The sequence below is a fragment of the Podarcis raffonei genome, chromosome 3 (assembly GCF_027172205.1).
Source record: "Podarcis raffonei isolate rPodRaf1 chromosome 3, rPodRaf1.pri, whole genome shotgun sequence".
Taxonomy (NCBI): Eukaryota; Metazoa; Chordata; class Lepidosauria; order Squamata; family Lacertidae; genus Podarcis; species Podarcis raffonei.
Genome location: NC_070604.1, coordinates 79,208,446 through 79,223,370, shown reverse-complemented (window position 1 = coordinate 79,223,370; position 14,925 = coordinate 79,208,446). Strand labels below are relative to the sequence as shown.

Here is a 14,925-nt window from a genome sequence, read left to right as displayed (position 1 = left end):
CTGCAGTTATTAAAAATATATTTAATTTGGCTGATGGTTTTTCCCAAATTGCACGTTTAGAAATAACCAGCAAGTCAGTAAAACGAGAAGAGCTGCTTCATGTCCTTGCAGCCTGGAAGTGTCTGGGGAAATGTTGACAAACTAATTCTAAACACTAACAGGCGACACAGATTGAACCTTTGACCTAGTTGCCAAAGCATTTTGAGAAATGCAGTAATTTACTTACATCAGTGTTGCTGCTGTTGCTAGCTCAATTATCAGTCCATGGAAGTATAAGAGCATCATTTAGCAGCTCATTTATGGCATTTTAAAATCATGTGTATCTTTAACCAAGCTGGAGAACATTATTCCGCACAAGCTAGTTTGGCTTCCAAACCTATATTAAAATCTTCAATAGATTTTGACTCTAAATATACACTTCACTGTTAACATTTTCTCCTTGAATAGTCTCTATTGGTTCAAAATATTTTGACAGGTTTAATAGAACTTTGTAACATTGCACAATATTGTATTTCGGTTTACTTGGATCTGTCATGTACTTATAGAATCTGAAGAAACATTGTGTTTTTGTGTAAGGTTTTTTGCATTAAAAAAAATACCTGTTTCAAGTTGTTCCATGCAGCTACAATTTCTCTTTTCTCTAATCAGATCTCATAGCGCTATACTCCCGACACAATAATGTACCATCCCATTTTCTTTTCTGCCAGGTCTATTAAGCCTTCACACTCGCTATCTGTCATTTGCCCTATCTCTAACATAGCTTCCTTCAATAGTGAGTAAGATAATGTGGCAGATTCAACAAGCCTCAGGGCATAAAGTCCCTTGGCTTTCCATCTCCTGGGACCTCTTCTGATTCAGCTTTAGTGTTCATTTCCTTAACTGCCCACACAACTCCTATTGTCCCTAGGGCCTGTGTGAGGGTTCACCCCAGGCAAATAGACCTTACACTTCTCTCTCAGATGCCTGCTTGTTTTCAGATAGTCCATTGTTCATGAATTCAGCTTCCTGTTAGAATTTTCATTAACATTTCATGAAACCACAGCAGTTTGGCTGCTCACTTCTATAAGCTTCATCATCACCACACCACCGCATCATTACTACTTTGAAATGTAGACTACAGGCATGCAGCCAAATATTTTAACTTTCAGCCTTCCTTTGCTTTGCAGCTCCTGGCTGTTAGCACATCTCCATTTTGGCAATTCTATCTCCCAGTTTTCCTTTCAGAATCTGCTTTCTGGACTTCTCCTGCATTCCATTAAATAAATCTAAGGAATACTGGAGGGTATGTAGCAAATATACAAACCACTTTCCAAATATACAGTAGATGTAGGGAGAAATAACCATTCTGGAGGATGCCCAGAAGGAATGGGGAACTACCATTTTAAGAAATTGTCCAATAGCACCTTAAAAGGTAAAGGGACCCCTGACCATTAGGTCTAGTCGTGACCAACTCTGGGCTTGCGGCGCTCATCTCGCTTTATTGGCCGAGGGAGCCAGCATACAGCTTCCGGGTCATGTGGCTAGCATGACTAAGCCGCTTCTGGTGAACCACAGCAGTGCACGGAAATGCCGTTTACCTTCCCGCTGGAGCGGTACCTATTTATCTACTTGCACTTTGACATGCTTTCGAACTGCTAGGTTGGCAGGAGCTGGGACCGAGCAACGGGAGCTCACCCCGTCGCAGGGATTCGAACCGCCGACCTTCTGATTGGCAAGTCCTAGGCTCTGTGGTTTAACCCACAGTGCCTTAGACACCAGCTAAGTAGTTCTGGGTATACGCTTTCACGTGCATGCACACTTCCTCAGAAGCACTGAAACAGAAGTCACTAGACCCTTATATATAGTGGGAGGGTGGGGTGGGGTATTTCTCAGAATATATATATAAGGGTATATATATCAGAACTATATATGTGACTTCTGTTTCAGTGTATCTGAAGAAGTGTGCATGCACACGAAAGCTTATACGCAGAACTATATAGTTGTTCTCTAAGGTGCTATTGGACAATTTTTTAATTTTTTAATTTATTTCAACTGCATCAGACCTACCTGAATCTAGTACCATTTTAATGTGGAGCTTATAAATCCTGTTCATGAGCACAGCAGTCTCTCATACTGTATCTTGGCCCATGGATATTGTAATAATTTCGAAAGAGACATGTCATTCAGTATTTTCTGCTACCTTCTCTAATTCACAATAGATTTTGAATAATGGTGTACACAGATGTAGAGTTGGTCCACAGATGCCCTTCTAATTGCAGAGAGCACTGCAGGCACTGTCACTCCTCCCATGATCACCTCCAACCATACTAGCAATGGATTGTCATTGGCATGTAAAGGTAAAGGGACCCTTGACCATTAGGTCCAGTCGCGGACAACTCTGGGGTTGCAGCACTCATCTCGTTTTACTGGCTGAGGGAGCTGGCATACAGCTTCCAGGTCATGTGGCCAGCATGACTAAGCCACTTCTGGCGAACCAGAGCAGCACACGAAACGCCGTTTACCTTCCCGCCTGAGTGGTACCTATTTATCTACTTGCACTCTGACGTGCTTTCAAACTGCTAGGTTGGAGGGAGCAGGGACCGAACAACGGGAGCTCACCCCGTCACAGGGATTCAAACCGCCCTAGGCTCTGTGGCAAGCCCTAGGCTCTGTGGTTTAACCCACAGCGCCACTCGCTGTTAAGGTCATTGGCATGAACTACTAACAAATAAGGAAAAATCATAGTATAGCTGGATTTGTTTGGGTAAAACCGGCAAAATTTTCACTTTAAGAATAAAGGACCTCAGAACAGCTAATTAAAAATGTACCCTATAATAATGTTGGACTATAATTTGTTAAGCATAACTTAAAACTTCAAAAGGTATTTAAAACATTAATCTAAGCATATGTTATAGTTTAGGAAACTAATCCGCAGCTTCAGTTAGCCATTAATCTTAAAAATCAAGATTGTCTGGTAACTGGATACATGTTGAATTTAGAACACATAATTCAAGGTGTGGGGGTGAGGGGACTTAACCAAAATGATACATCAATATTTTTTATTTTTTTTATTTTTTGCATAATAAAACTTCAGCTTCTAAAATAATTACAATGCATTTTCTTTGTGAATTCAAGGACCACTGACAGGCAGCCATAAATAACGTATAATTGGTTTAGCAAATATATATGTAAAGAAATAAATAATGAAACAAGGGTTATATAACAATGCAGTCAAATCAGCTGTGCAGCACTGTACACAGAAGTTTGATTACCTAAATCCAAGCTGAATAAAGGACACTTATGAAAGCTGGATTTTATTTTCTATACTTTCAGAATTGTTGATATTTCCAGCTACATTAAGATATATCATGAGAATGTTACACTCCAGGAACATCAAACAGGTTATATTAATAACAAAAGTCATAAAATTAACTGCTACTAAGGAACCTTGAGGAAGCCACTTATTTGCTCTTAGAAATGCCACATCTAGGTGTTTTATTTTACTCAGGAATATGGTTAGTTGGCAGCATCTGGGAAGCTTTAATTATATTCATAGATATGCATAAGTTATCTTCTAAAGCAGTGGTTTCCAACTAATGGTCCGTGGATCCCAGGAGGTCTGCATAACCCACACAGGAGGTCCATGGCACCATTCACGTAACAAAAATGACTGTACAAATATCAACATTTCCAAAAGTAGGGGGTCAATAGCTTGACTTTTAAAAAACAGGGGGTCTGCAGTTCTTAAGCTAATTGGGAACCACTGTTCCAGAAAGATTGCTAAGTGTCTTCAAACACCACCAAGTTCAGTTACACTTCCTGGACATATTGAAACTGAAACTAATCAGCATTTTATGATGTCCCCACCACAGACAAGAAACGAATCAGAGCATGGCGAATTAAAATTTCAGTTTTCTCCAGAAAATAAGATGCTGAGAAACCCTTGTTTTATCTCTGTGTGCAAGGGCTGTAACTCTGTTCTTACATTTGGGACTGTGTATTTTACTTATGAAAGTTGTGATATATTTTGGTTTGGGGTTTTTTAAACAAATATTTCAATATCCATATACTTGAAACATTGTAGTTATGTGTTTAGTACAGTAGGCAAAATTATTATTCTTATTGAATTTATATACCGCCCTTCTTCAAAAGATCACAGGGCAATAAATTACATAAAAACACAAAACACATAGCATAATAGTAATACAAAAAAAAAAAAAATACTTCATTCCCCAGCCTGGAACAGTCACATTTAGTCTGTTTAATTAGCCAAAGGCCCAGTTGAAGAGGAATGATTTTGCCTAGCACCTAAAGATATGTAACAAAGGCACCAGGCGAGCCTCCCTGGGGAGAGCCTTCCACAAAAGGAGAGCCACTACAGAAAAGGCCCTGTCAGGGAACTGCCATCGGAACTAGAGGAGGAGGCGAGGCTCCACAGCGATGCTGGAGAGGGGCCAAGCAGGGAGAGAGGCAGGTCTCCGGTTGGGGAAGAAATTCAGCGCAACACCAGGGATAGAGAGGGGCCAATGGGGAAAGCAGAGAGCAGGCTCCGGGACTCTTCACTGGACACCAGCGGGGAGAGCACAGGTCCTCCGCTACCCACGCCCTCCCTGCGCAGAAGACTTCCGCGCAGGGAGAGTAGGAGGAGACTGGGCGTCAAACAACTTTTATGTTGGAAAAGGTTTAAGAAACGCCCACTGACGGATTCTGCCAGTGACTGAACAGCCACGGAGTGGATGGCTGTCCAGCGAGAAATGGTTTAACCAGCCAACCTAGCCCAGAGCGGCGGCAACTTACACACAAGCAACCCCTAAAGCCATTACAGGCCCATTCTCATGCTGCCACCCTCAGGCCTCTCATGGAGGGCCTCAGATGATGATCTCCGAGTTCTTGTAGGTTCATAAGGGGAGAGGTGGTCCTTGAGATATTGTGGTCCTGAGCCGTTTAAGGCTTTAAAAGTCAACATAGCACTGTGAATTGGACCTGGAAACTGATTGGCCAGGGTTGGTGTTATGTGCTCTAACCGTCTTGCCCCAGTGATCACCCAAGCCAGTTGAAGTTTACAAACCATCTTCAGTGGCAGCCCCATATACAATGCACAATTGACTACCCATATCTTACTGGTGTCTGGGAAGGTCATGCAAGGCCTATCCTTACCTTCCCAGAGCTCAGTAAGCAGGTGGAGGACTTAAAAATTCTTTCTGTAACAGGAAAGCCTGGTGCAGAAAGAGCATTTTGTTTCCTGAGCTCTGGGAAGGTCTCACGAGATCTTGTGGGACCTTCACAAGATCTGTCCACACAAGGTACTGGGTACAACCAAAAGAAATTCAAGCCCAATGTGGGCTGGTTACACATCTTATTTAAGTAAGAAAAAATGTGCCTTCAAAGGAACACTCACTGTTATCTCATGCAGTTTTATTTATAGATTAGGTACAGCCAGAAGCAAAGCAGCTGGTAAGAATGGATTGTCTGCAGGCCGAGTGGCAAAAATTCCATAGATTCCCATGAAGCTCTGTGCTTATTCTACTCTACTATACCACTTATGTTCATTTCCCTGGAACAAATACAGCACACACACACCGCACAATAGTTCATCAGTTCATCGTGACTCCCCCAATCCAAATTACAAATGGAAGTGCAAGTAGAACTAGCATCACTTATCAGAAATTTCCCAATTGAAGGTCTTCAGATCACATGGGGTCTGAAAAGGAGGGTCAGATAGCAGGGGGGTAAAGTAACCATGAACCACCTTAGATTCCTCTGGTCTGGTTACACCTGTACTCTCTATACAACAATGCAACACCAATTCTTCCCCCAACATCTTGCTGCGCATACTATACAGTGGTACCTCGGTTTTTGAACAGCTTAGTTCATGAACAACTTGGAAATCAAACATCGCAAACCCAGAAGTAGGTGTCCCAGATTGTGAACTTTTTTCAGAATCCAAACTATTCCGTTTTTAGTGTTACGCTTCCTTTTTCAGTGCCACACTTCCGTTTTGAGTGCCCCTGCTCCTGCTTGCATGGGAGTAGGAGCTGGATCGGGGCAGCCCAGCTGGGGAGTGCCTCTGCTTCCCAAATGAGAGATCCCCACCCCACTCCTGCTTGCATACAAAACTACATGTTAATCAGTTGTGGGTGTAACCGCTATGCAATGAAAATGCTATAAGTGGTCTGGTTTGAAAAATCAAACAGCACCTCCTTGGCTTAAACCCCATATCAAAAACATTTTGCAGTGATGGATATTTTGTCCAACAATAATCTGTGTAGGAAGTCATTGTGATAATACTTGTGATAATACCAAGAGTTCAGAAGCTATCCGTTTCTCCAGTTACCAGTGGCATTCCTTATTTCTGTGATCTATAATCTCTCTTCATTAAATAGTTCTAAATGGAATGTTAATCCTATCAGGTAGCAGGAAACATCCAAACAAACACTATGGAGTTTACTAATTTACTTAAATGATACTCTGTCATACTAAAATCTAGTTTACGTCATGAACTAAAACTGATGGGTTTATAAGCAACAGTCTTAAATCTATCGCTAGGGTCATAATTTTGTTCTTTTTCCCCATTCCAGCTCATTAATTTGGCAAGTCCAAGCACCAATTTTCAAACAAGAATAGAAATACTCTATCGCAGCTGTGTTCTCTTCTGGAAAAGGTACAAAGAGTTCTTCTTTGGCATGTTAAAAACTATAGTAAATGTGTAACATGAAGTTTCCTTCACATCAATTAGGCAAAGTTTTTAGGTCTGCACATAGATAACCCTGCTTATAATGGGTTAGATTCCAAGATGCCATTACTGGAATTCCACTCATGGCCTCATAGACACCACTGGAACTTGCTAATGGAAGGGGAGAGAGAATTCTCACCAATTCTCCCTCCTCTATGCTTCTCTACATCTGGAGTGAATGATATCTGAAGCTATTAAAACAACTTAGTAAAAACTGAGCAAACCGTAACAATCAATTAAGGTTTACACATCTCAAACCAACCTTGAGGCACCTTACTAACAATTAAGCATCTTTACATGTTTTTTCCTGTTCTTGCCTATATGTGTCTGCCATACTGATCTCTGTGGTAGAGATGGAAGCATTCTCTCTACTTTTAGGTCTCTTCCTGAAAACCACTTTTTCTATAAAGACTTTCCTCAACTGCCTCACTTGTTCTACTGCAGCTAATGTTAGTAGTCATTGAAGCAGTAGTACTTACATAGAACAGCTCAGATAGAAGGTTATTACATCTGTACTTCTACAGTAGTACCTCGAGTTAAGTTCTTAATTCGTTCCGGAGGTCCGTTCTTAACCTGAAGCTGTTCTTAACCTGAAGCACCACTTTAGCTAATGGGGCCTGCCGCTGCTGCCGCGCCGCCGGAGCACGATTTCTGTTCTCATCCTGAAGCAAAGTTCTTAACCTGAAGCACTATTTCTGGGTTAGCGAAGTCTGTAACCTGAAGTGTATGTAAGATGAAGTGTATGTAACCTGAGGTACCACGGTATACTGTTATTTTATTTCAATGACAAGCCTTCTGAACTGAGACAATGTTGTTTATGCATACAGTATTAACCTGCAAATTGTTGGCATTAAGTATTTTTTTCCAAAGTAGCAATAACAATAATAAAAGGTTAGGATGTAATTACTGAAAATTTGGTACTGTAGTATAAAACAAAATAGCAGCAATGAAAATTCTTTTTTTATTCAGACAAACCTTCCTGTAATGTTGCAACAGAACATTTTATTTATCATTGTCACATGGTATATTTTTTCAGAGAAATAAATAAATTAGTAGCTATTTGATTAGAAAAGCGGGGGGGGGGGATCCACAGCTCTAGCTCATTCTTTCTGTTATGATATCATCCACAAAATCATTTTGAGATTTGTTTTTTGTTTTCAATCTGATGCACGACTGCACCTCTAATCTTACCTGCACTGGACATATAGTATATGTTCAGATATAATGCTAAATCCTATTTCGGCATTATAAAAACAAGTGGAAGCTGTGGTTGAGTATAGAAAAGGAAACCATTTAAAGTCTGACATTTGCTTTAGTTTTCAGCTGTAGAATAATTTAAAACTCTTGAGTACCAAAAAAGGGGGGGGGAGCCAAACTGAGATAATTAAAACTTAATATAAACTATAGCCTTCATATTATCAAATTATAAGCAAGACAGTTTATATGAATTACGTAAGCACAAGTATGGCATCAAAAATTATATACAAGTCCTAAGATCCCATAAAGATGCATTTTTCTGCATGATTTCTTCTTTGGACTGCTGCAATTGAATTACACTCACCAACTGAGCAGAACATTCTGGAATGTGACCCAAGAATTCAGGCTGCATCATCTACACGCCATTATCACTGCAACCTCTTGACACAAAGGCATTTAGATGCCAAACACTCACAGCATGCTTTGAAGGCAGTCACTAGACACTGCATAATACAAACTGGAGGGTGAGAATGAGGTTATATAAAGGAACAATTGGGAAAGCATGAAGCAGGGAAGAGTACTATAGGAAATAAAGTAAACTGTCATTGTTACAACATATTACTTGGTATGTGTATCAGCTAGATTTAAGGTAATGAAGCAAATTGTACATTAATATAAGCTGCTTCATCCAACTGGCTTATGGTTGAAAAATAAATTTTCTTAAGCAATAACTCTACTTGTGAGTCCACAAGTAAAGATTAACATTAAGTTCTACTAATATGCCCTTTTTATTATCATAGCTAGCTGTCAGTAACTTACTGAACCAGCAACAAGAGTCATAGAATAACAGATTCAGTTGTCTTCATGGAGGCTATAAATTTACTTTTTCTGCTTTTGCTTAATGCACGTTGCAATGATATTGTTGATTAACTATATACTGCTTTTTGTCCCAAAGGTCCCCAAAGCAGTGATTATCATATTAATACAAAAAAATATGATAAAATCACGAAATACCAACACACACAGTGAATACATAACCATGAGCAGCATTCTTGCTTTCACTAAATGCTTCTCCCCAACTTTCCATCTTTCCCTTGAAAGCCAGATTAACTGTCACATGTGCACAAGTCCATCCACAATCAATTGCCCATTGGTACTGAACTCGTCCTACCCCAAAGGAAAAACCCAAAGGGATAGTTGCCTTTGGTGTCTCGGCCCCTTCAGGGCTGCCCCACTGGAACTGCCCCACTGGCAGCAACCCCCCACCAACAGCTGCCTTCAAATAAACCTGTTTCTGTTTGGAAACAGCTACAGATGGCTATATCAAAATGATTTTTTTTAAATCCAAAATACTGCACTACTTTAAACAGTTGCATGGGCCCTCCAGGCTCATTTTGAAGCGGTCACGCTTGTTTAGTTTGCCATTACCCATGATTAGCACATTTATTGGACACTTCTGTCAAACGACTTCCACATCGGTCATATATTTGCGAGGAAACTGGAAGAATGAAGGAAGAGTTGGATGGCGTCTATTTAAGTTTATACTTTGCTTTTTCCAGATGTTCAAGCCAGCTCACAATGTAAGTTAAAACAACTGTCAAAACGTATAGAAAGTTGTTGTTTCCATTTGGTTTATTAGCTGAATTTTTAATTTTTTTAAAGGCAGATGATATTTCTCTCACTTTCAATTACTGCTGGTTCAGTAATTACAGTTTTACATGCTGGTCAAAAATTAATTAAACCACACAGAGCTAGCCCTACAGGGCATAAGTCTAACTGGATTGCAGTCTCTCTGTGTAGCATTTCAAATCTGGAACTAGAATTATATATAACCAAGCAGCTCCTGTGTGAGGATTCTCAAAAGGTTTCCACCTTCTTCTTTTTTTAAGCTACAGCATTTGACCACATGTAATATAAGATGATAGTTAATTTCTAAGTATGTGTGAAACAGAATATAGGTATAGCCAGTGCTTTTTTTCTGGGGGTACACAGGGTACGCATACCCCTAAACATCTTGTGAATCTAACTTTGACCTCATTGAGGGACAGTATTTCAATATGAGTAGGAAATGAAAGTACCCTTAAACATTTTTTAAGGGGAAAAAGCACTGGGTATAGCCACTAGTTATGTGGACCAGTAATACCAGGGGGGAAATGAATATGTGCTTAATGCTGCGTTCATTTAATCAACACTTCACAGACTGAATTCTGCCCAATGTTTTGACATGAATAAGGGAAGCACTCTTCATACAAACCTCCATGAGAGTAAGTACCTTGAAGCTTTGGATCATGACATGAACAGTTTAATTATGAAATGTTTAAACCATTTCCCCACGAGATCATAGCCCAAGTGGTTTATGAAAAGCAAATAAAATTTCTGAGGCTTGAAAACAGCCAAGCACAACAGAACACTTTAAAGCACAGAAACAGCCAAATCCACACATTCTTCATTTGCTGCAAGAAATTTAAAACAAAACACTTTCAGTATTTTCACACAGTAATCTGAGAGCTTTAAGAAGCTATTGGATCAATCCTATGCCTACTATACACCGAGACCACAAATATGCTACCACCATGTCAGTGGAAAAGCTGCAATGTTGTGCCTCTGAATACCAGTTTCTCCCTTCTGAAGTGACCAAAGGCAGATTCTCACATACTCCATATCAAGCCCATTTGTGTGCCTGCAATCAAGGAGTACCTGATTCAATGGACCACATTCTTTAGATTGCTCTTTACACAGCAGACCTCGCCTACTGATGCTGAGCAAAAGTTGGACCTCCGCCTACAAATCTGAGAAGTCAAATGAGGTTTCTCCTGGCAGATTGGGACAAAGATATCACTGCCTTAGTATCTTCCTTTTTAGCCACAATTTTACCTTAAAGGGTTCCCAACGAACTATCCTTTTGGGGAACAGACAGGGCGAAGCAGAATATCTAAGTGCACACGATCACAGTGTGACCTTATTACCCTTGACAGCTTCACCCTCGTCCTTTTAATTATCCCAGTGACTTGAAATGTTTTATATTGTGATGCCAATAAAGGTATTTGACTTGATCTGAATACCAGTTTCTGGAAGTCGGAGGTGGGCAGAATGCTGTTGCACTCCTGTCCAGCTTGCAGGCTTCTGGTAAGCCACTGTGAGAACAGGATGCTGGACTAGATGGGCCAATGTATCTCAATTTAACAATTTCCAGAGGTGCCATCACAGACATAACCTGGTTCACTGCAACCCCAGTAAGATCCCAGTGAGATCCATAGCATGAAAACAAAATATAAGGATTCAATACTTAAGACTAGTTATTTCCTTCAAAGTAGGTCAGCGCCCACTTAAATGGTAATAAAGCTTTTCAGACAGATTTGGTGCAAGCAGCTCCATTAAAAATGCCCCCAGGATTCCTAGCTCTGTACAAATTTTGGATACGAACTTCTTTGTAGATTAGGTATCTTGGTCTCAAACCTGACTTGAGAATTTACATTGGAAGAGATGGCCAAGGATGCAGGCCATTTATTAGTAAAGTGAAGAGGGGGTAACGTGTCAGGAGTCAGTCAACACAGTTTGTAATAAAATGCACACAATTTACTATTTCGAAAGCTTGTTTGTAATATCAAGATACACAATGGATTCTAAAACAGAATCAATGCAGTATTCATGCAGTATGTTAATATGAGTGACCAATGCTCCTAGCCACTGTATTTTATAATATACTGCTCTTGGATCACAATTTTCATGCAGTTGTTATGCTAACTGTCATGCTAACTGTAACAGGGGCTTGTCCTGTACCCACTTATTTCTTTAAAATTGCTTGGTCTCCCCAGTCATCCATCATCTGTACCTAAGGAATTAAGTCCTTTTTTCTGCCAGAAGCTGAGGAAAGCCTGTATTTTGCAGCTTGACAGCTTCCATCTCTGGCCTGCTACCACTTTGATTTTTTCCAGTCTCTAGTCCCTGGGCACTTTCCTGGCTACATGACTGTCTTACGAGTGGCTTGTTAATTTCAACATGTCAATCAATGCTCACTTGGGTCCTGGTCTGTAAAGTTGGACTGTTGCCAAAAAGTCCTTTGTCCCTCAGTGTCCCTCTTTTTTTAGTTTGACCACCTATGTTCCTACGTAATGTGTGAGAAACCCAGAAGCCTGATCGTAAGTAGCTGTAATAAGACACTTGTGGCTAAGATCGAGTGTAGTAAGTAGCAATAATAAGATAGACAGATGTGAACTAAAATGTTCTCTTTAAAAGTTTCTTGAAGCAACACCCTGCCTCTTGGGTTGTCCTCTTACCATCTTTTCTATTCTTAATAACTTTGTAAAACTGGTGTTGTGGTCTTGAGTGCTTCCCTGCCTCCTCCACCCAGTATGCGAACATTTTGAAAATACTGCTAATGCAAATGCAAACATCATCCTTCATTCATATATCCACATTGCCAGTGGGTGGGGTGGGGTATATAGTGTTTTGGGGGGAGAGGGACTGTCAAATTCTACATGTGTTTGAGGGAAGCAGGCAGCGTTTACTCTCAAATCTCAGTCATGCAAAGAACACAAGTACCTTGGACAGCTCCAATGGACCCTGTTTCAATACCTACAGGAGAAGTTTCTCTGCAGTGAGTCAGAGACAAATGAAGCCTTATGTAACCAGGCCTGAGGTACGGTAAGCTCTGCCTCCCTAGGAGGAGCTGGCTGGCTGGCTGGTTAAAGCCCCTTGTCTTATTTTGTAACCTTTGGCTTCTATGAATCAGGGGAGACAAAGCTACTGTAAGGGATTAGTTCTCCAAGTTAGGGTGGTAGGGCTGTGTCGAAATGGGATAAACCCATGTGTGATACAGTATATAATCTACATAGCTGCAGCCAAAGCTATTATTGATTAATTTACAGTGATATAGAACTCTTAGCACTTTAAAAATGCACATGGGGTAGCATTAGCATGCTGGAGTGAGGCAACTGGAATAAAACCATTGTTTTTGGCGTAGTCACAATTTCTAATAAAACTGGAAATGAACAATCAAATTATTGTGATTAAAAGACCCAACTAAATCCCTATAATTTGTTTGATTTCCTGAAGCAGCAGCGGATACGGTATCTATGGTCATTTTAATCAAACTAGCATAACTGCAGTGCTTAGTGAGTTTGGCTTGGGTCCTAAATTGCTCCCACAGGCAGGAGTATCCTATATCAATCTGAGAATCTCTCTTCATGATTCAGTGGCAAACCATCACCTTTCTTTTAATGCCAGTTACGTTATTTGACTTATTCGCAACTCACACCATTGACAAAGGAAAATTCCCAGGGCAGCATTTTCTTCTGTGTGCTAGTGATAGAAATGCACTATTCTTCCGTGTACTTTGTCTAATGACAGAGCTTTATTGGGCTGAAAAGGCTAGTACTGCAGATAACTGAGCAAGTAACCTTTTTTCTAAAGGAAAAGGACACTGAATGGAACAGTCATCTAGATCTCATGTTTCCATTTCAGAATACAAGAACTTGGCTGTTATAATTCTAAAGAAAGTCTTCAAAATGTGAGCCAACTAATCAAAGCACAGCTGCCTGCAGAATTCAACATTAGGTCATGAACTTACTTTTACAATGAATGCTTTACCAAGACACTAATTCCAACACCAAAACATTTCATTATTTACCCCACTCCGTGTCTGATACCCTCCTTAAATAAATTGGGTTGGCTCCAAAGAAGCATGAGCAGAATACTAATTAAGTTGTGTTCTTCTGCAAATTTGTAGCCAATAAGTAGAACACTTTGTGCAACCAACTTCATCATGGCAGATGAAGGGATCGTGCAACTATATATCTGCACAGGACATACACGTGGTTCCCCTTTGCAAAGCAAGCCAAAACAGAAGACAGCAGGCACCCAAGCCATTAGGACTTACTTTACACATGTGTATAAAGATATAAACTATAAATGCCACATCCCACCCATTTTTGGCTCTGTCTCCACTCACCACTAGCTTGTGGCTCAGTACATCCATTTTAAAATGTTGAACCAAAACCTGCTGCAACCACTTCATGCAAACATGCATCAGTGCAGTAGAGCCAGACAATATCTGATTTTCAACATCATGAGATATCACCAGCTAAATTATCACAATACCTCAATTTATCACTATATATCTACTGCAATGGAGGGCCTTACTGAGCCTCCTCATGGTGGCAGAGGTCCCACTGTACCTCCCTGTGGCAGCAAAGGGTGCGTCACACTTCCCCACAGCTGAAGAGTCCCGCCATACCCCGCCCACACACAGTGGCGGAGGATGCACTATGGTTCCCTGCAGCAGCAGAGGGCTTTGCCATGTATCTCCACGGCAGCAGAGGGTCCCACCGCACCTCCCCGCAGTAACAAGCCAAAAGATAGTTTCCTTTAAATAAATTAAATAATTTTTTAAAAACCCTTCCCTTTTGATAAGGAGGAAAGCTATTTAGGGGAACCAACAACATAAAAACCCTTCCTCCTGTTTTCTTCACAGGTGGGGGCGAGTGTGAGAAAAGAAATAAGAGCTTTCCAGTTCTTTGTTTATGTTCTTTCTTTACTTTGCTGGTGGATTTTTTATTGTCCAGCCTGGGGGGGGGGTCCTCCTGGACTGTTAGCAGGCTCTGCATAATTAACCACAGAGCCTAGGACTTGCCAATCCGAAGGTCAACGGTTCAAATCCCTGCGATGGGGTGAGCTCCCATTGCTCAGTCCCTGCTCCTCCCAACCTAGCAGTTCGAAAGCACGTCAAAGTGCAAGTAGATAAATAGGTACCGCTCCGGCAGGAAGGTAAACGGTGTTTCCGTGCGCTGCTCTGGTTCGCCAGAAGCAGCTTAGTCATGCTGGCCACATGACCCGGAAGCTGTATGCCGGCTCCCGGCCTATAGAGCGAGATGAGCGCCGCAACCCCAGAGTTGGCCATGACTGGACCTAACGGTCAGGGGTCCCTTTACCTTTTAAGTGGAAGGATACTGGTGAAGCTGAAAGAGTTTGCTGGTTTGTGTGAGGGCTTATCATCACTTCTTACTGGTTAGGAGGGA

General features: G+C 40.9%; 1 protein-coding gene and 1 long non-coding RNA gene across 20 annotated transcripts in view; one reads left to right on the top strand and one right to left on the bottom strand.

Annotated features, from left to right (window-relative positions):
• The window catches only part of RYR2 (ryanodine receptor 2), a 252,769-nt gene that overhangs the window by 214,672 nt on the left and 23,172 nt on the right, over nucleotides 1–14,925 (bottom strand). The window lies entirely within an intron of this gene.
• Nucleotides 9,285–13,619, top strand: LOC128410854 (uncharacterized). Its single transcript, XR_008329620.1, has 3 exons — nucleotides 9,285–9,489; nucleotides 10,109–10,173; nucleotides 13,373–13,619. It is a non-coding gene; the product is annotated as an uncharacterized LOC128410854 (long non-coding RNA).